Genomic DNA, 3,999 nt, shown 5'->3' on the forward strand with positions numbered 1-3,999 from the left:
TATGACCAGAAGCACCTATAAATATTTATCAGTCATATACTAGAAAGGTTGTTGTTTTTGGTACTTTTTAATTGTTTTAATTTTTAAAAGTTTAAAATTTTTTACTTTTTTGCAGGGCAGTAAAGGTTAAGTGACTTGTCCAGGGTCACACAGCTAGTAAGTGTCAAGTGTCTGAGGCTGGATTTGAATTCAGGTTCTCCTGAATCCAGGGCTGGTGCTTTATCCACTGCGCCACCTAGCTGCCCTGTGTTGTATGTACTTTGTTCCTGAAGGGGACCATGACATCAAGGTGAGTGTGTTGATTTTGTTTGGAGAGAAGGGCTGTTGTGAAGCTCTAATCTGATTTCTAACTAGCAAAATGGGTGACCAGTCTACTTCACTTCATTGCCTGTTTTTGCTCCCCATTGTGCAGTCTAATGTCTTCCAGCATCTATTTAAGAACTACTGGGATCTGAAAGCAGCATCTGATTTTAACCTTAAATCTTTCCTGTTTTCCCTACAATTTCCACTTTAAGACCCATGGAAGAACTTCAAAATATGAAGGTTTTTAATTTTTAATTTTATTTTATTTTGTGCTTTGTGTGTTTTCATTACTAATCTTTGGGTATTAAGTATTTCTTTTTTTGTTTTGCAGGGCAATGGGGGTTAAGTGACTTGCCCAGGGTCACATAGCTAGTAAGTGTCAAGTGTCTGAGGCCGGATTTGAACCCAGGTACTCCTGAATCCAAGGCTGGTGCTTTATCCACTGCGCCACCCAGCTGCCCCATTAAGTATTTCTTAAAGTCTATTAGGGGTAAGTAAAGAGAAACATGTGGAGCAAGTATGAAATTTGCTTCCTCTCCCTATCCTGCCTGCCTCTCTCCCTCCAAGCCCAAGTCTCCCACTGAAAGGCCTGCTCACTCCTCGGCTTCTCTCTGAAGCCTCCTGAGAAACCGGAAACAGGACTGTCCACACACACAGCTCCAAGCCAATTGGCTAATAGCTCTAATTGACAGGTCCCGCAGGTGGTTCTATGAATGTAACTTCTGGACACTAAAGTCACATGGTTTCTAAGTCCCATGCTTTCTCCTCATGGCAGAGCTTCCCTGTAATGTCTTTCCCAGCAAGGGGTGTCGTTCCAATTCTCACATCTCAAATGTACTGGGTTTTTGACCATGAATGAGCAACCTCTGAGTCCTCCAGTCAATACTCTAAGACTAGAAGTTAAAGGCAACTTGCTGATCTTGAATTGTTGGAGGAATTGTCTCTGCTGAGAATTTCACACTTAGAGAATTAATAGGTCTGGACCAAACAAATTCAATGCAAAGGGTGTTTTTGAATTACAAATGGGTTTGCCCATTTTTCCCTTCTAGGACAGACTGTTCCCACTATTGTTCATATGCACCTTAGTTTTAGCCTGAGAAATTATTACAGAAATGTACCCCAGACCACCTGGACAGAAGGAGGAATTAGATAAGGAGACTAGGAAACCAAACAGATCACAAACCTGACATATAAGGCAGAAGTGATGGGGAACTTTAAAACTCCAAGTATTTGCTGAACCCTTTTCATTGATAAAAGTAGAGCAGCTGATGAATTTTTTGAGATTTGGTCCAAATTTAAGGACAAACTTTTGAACTAACCCATCCAAAAGTTATGGGGCAGCTCAGTGGCACAGTGGATAGAATAACAAGGCCAAAACCCCTCTTCCTGAGTTCCAATCTGGCCTCAGACACATACTATCTGTGTAACCCTGGGCAAGTCACTTAACCTCAGTTTCCCCATCTGTAAAATAAGCTGAAGAAAGAAAAGGCAAACCACTCCAATATCTTTGCCATGAAAACCTCAAATGGGGTTATGAAGAGTCAGACACAACTGAAAATGGACTCAACAACAACAACATCCCAAAGTAAAATGAACTATATTTCAGGTCAAAGGCAACTAGATTGTGCTTATGGAATGAACTTCAGAAAACTTTTTCTTTTTTTGGTCTGGCCAGGATGGGAGTCCAGATCTATGATTTATTCAATATAGAGAACTCTGGTGTAGACACTTCCTTCTCCAATGCAGATAAGTCACTAATTCATAACTTAGCACTCACAGGGGTCAACAAAACTGTGGCTGAAGGCCAAATGAGGCCCACAGCCTGTCTTTTTATTCTATTGAGCTAAGAATGGCTTTACTTTATTTAAAAATGCAAAATCCATTCCTCTCTCTCCCATGATTCCCAGGCAATGGGACAGATTGGGCCCTTGGGCTGTGGTTTGCTGACCCCTGCTTTAGAGAGTTGCTTGGAGGTACTACTGACTTAGCCTTGTTCCCATGGTTAGTAGTATGTGTCAGAGGCAGCACTTTAATCCAGGTTTTCCTGACTCTGACGATACTGCCTCTTAGGGCACAGAGTAGGAAATGATGATCTGCAGAAAGCTAGAATGTTTCTCCCTCTATGTTATCCCCCACCTCATTTGAGCCTTTTCAGGCTTGATTTTATTACAGACATAAATCAGCCATGAAAAGTAAACATTAGCTTTGAGCATTAGAGCATTGGAATGGACTACAGGCTTACTAACAATTCAGCAACAGGACCAGAAAAAATGGAATCCCACTTGTCTATCTTTTAGATAAACTTTTGAGTTGATTCCTATGGAAATACCTGTTTAGGAGTACTCTGAAGATATTTGTTGAGGCAGAAGCTTGTGGTCTTTCAGCCAAAGAGGGTAGAGAAGGAAGTGGGTATGACTAGACGCACCTATAAACATTTATCGATCATATACTAGGAAGGTTGTTGTCATTTGTACTTTGTTCCAGAAGAGGACCATGACATCGAGGTGATGTCATGACTTTCACTGAATTGGATTTAAGTGAGGGAGGGCTGTGCAGACACGAACCTCACTCTGTCCTCCAGAGCTATCTGGGTCCAGTGGCAAGACATGTATCAGGATGACTGGCAATGGCCCCAGATGTTTAAGGCAATTGGGGTTTAAGTAACTTGCCCAGGGTTACACAGCTAGTAAGTGTTGGAGGTGAAATTTGAAATCAGGTCCTCCCAACTTCAGGACCAGTGCTCTATCAACCCGGGACATAAAAAAGAGAGAAATGAACCATTCTAAGACCTTAAGAAACTTACATTTTGTTGGGGAAAACAACATACACATTTAAGAATAAATAGAAAATAAATGAAAAGTAAGTAAATATAAGGTAATTCATGCTAGCAGTTGAAATAAATGAAAAACCTCATGAAGGAGGGGGTGTTCATTAGATGAACTTTGATGGAAGCTAGGAAAGTTAGTTGGCAGAGGTGAGAAGGGGGTGTCATGTAGGCATGATGGACTTTGCATGATTTGCTTATGCTAGGGCACAGATGGAAATGGAATCTTGTGTGTGAAGAATGGCAGATAGACTAGTTAGACTAGACTGATAGAGTGTGTGGAGAAGGAAATGAGAAAGCAAGTAGGGGTCTATGTAGATTTTACTCTTTTAGGGGAGCCCTATGAAGGGTTTGAGAACTGTCTGCAAGGCTGGTTTAAACATTGTTAGATAATTACTTAGTGTTAGTAGGGCTAAGTCACTGGTGATTTCCCATTTCTGGAGAGGATGTCAAATTATTACTGAAGACTTCAAACATTCTTGCTGTTTAGAGAGTAATTAGGGCAGAGTTGGCTAGATGACTTTAAAGTGTATTCAGAACATGGAGGTTTGACCCAGAAGACACCTATTTGCAGCTTTCTGGCTCTAGGTCTATCTGAATCCACTTGAATACTTTAAAAAATATTGGCACAGGGCAGCTAGGTGGTGCAGTGGATAGAGTACCAGCTCTGGATTCGGAAGGACCAGAGTTCAAATCCGATCTCAGACACTTGATACTTACTAGCTGTGTGACCCTGGGTAAGTCACTTAACCCCAATTGCCTCACCAAAAAAAAAAAAAAAAAAAAAGGAAAGAAAGAAAGAAAAAGAAATATTGGTTCTATTGTCATACTCAATATTCCCTTTCCCTGAGATTTCTCTTTACTATAGCTAA

This window comes from Dromiciops gliroides, chromosome 3 (assembly GCF_019393635.1).
Source record: "Dromiciops gliroides isolate mDroGli1 chromosome 3, mDroGli1.pri, whole genome shotgun sequence".
Classification (NCBI taxonomy): domain Eukaryota; kingdom Metazoa; phylum Chordata; class Mammalia; order Microbiotheria; family Microbiotheriidae; genus Dromiciops; species Dromiciops gliroides.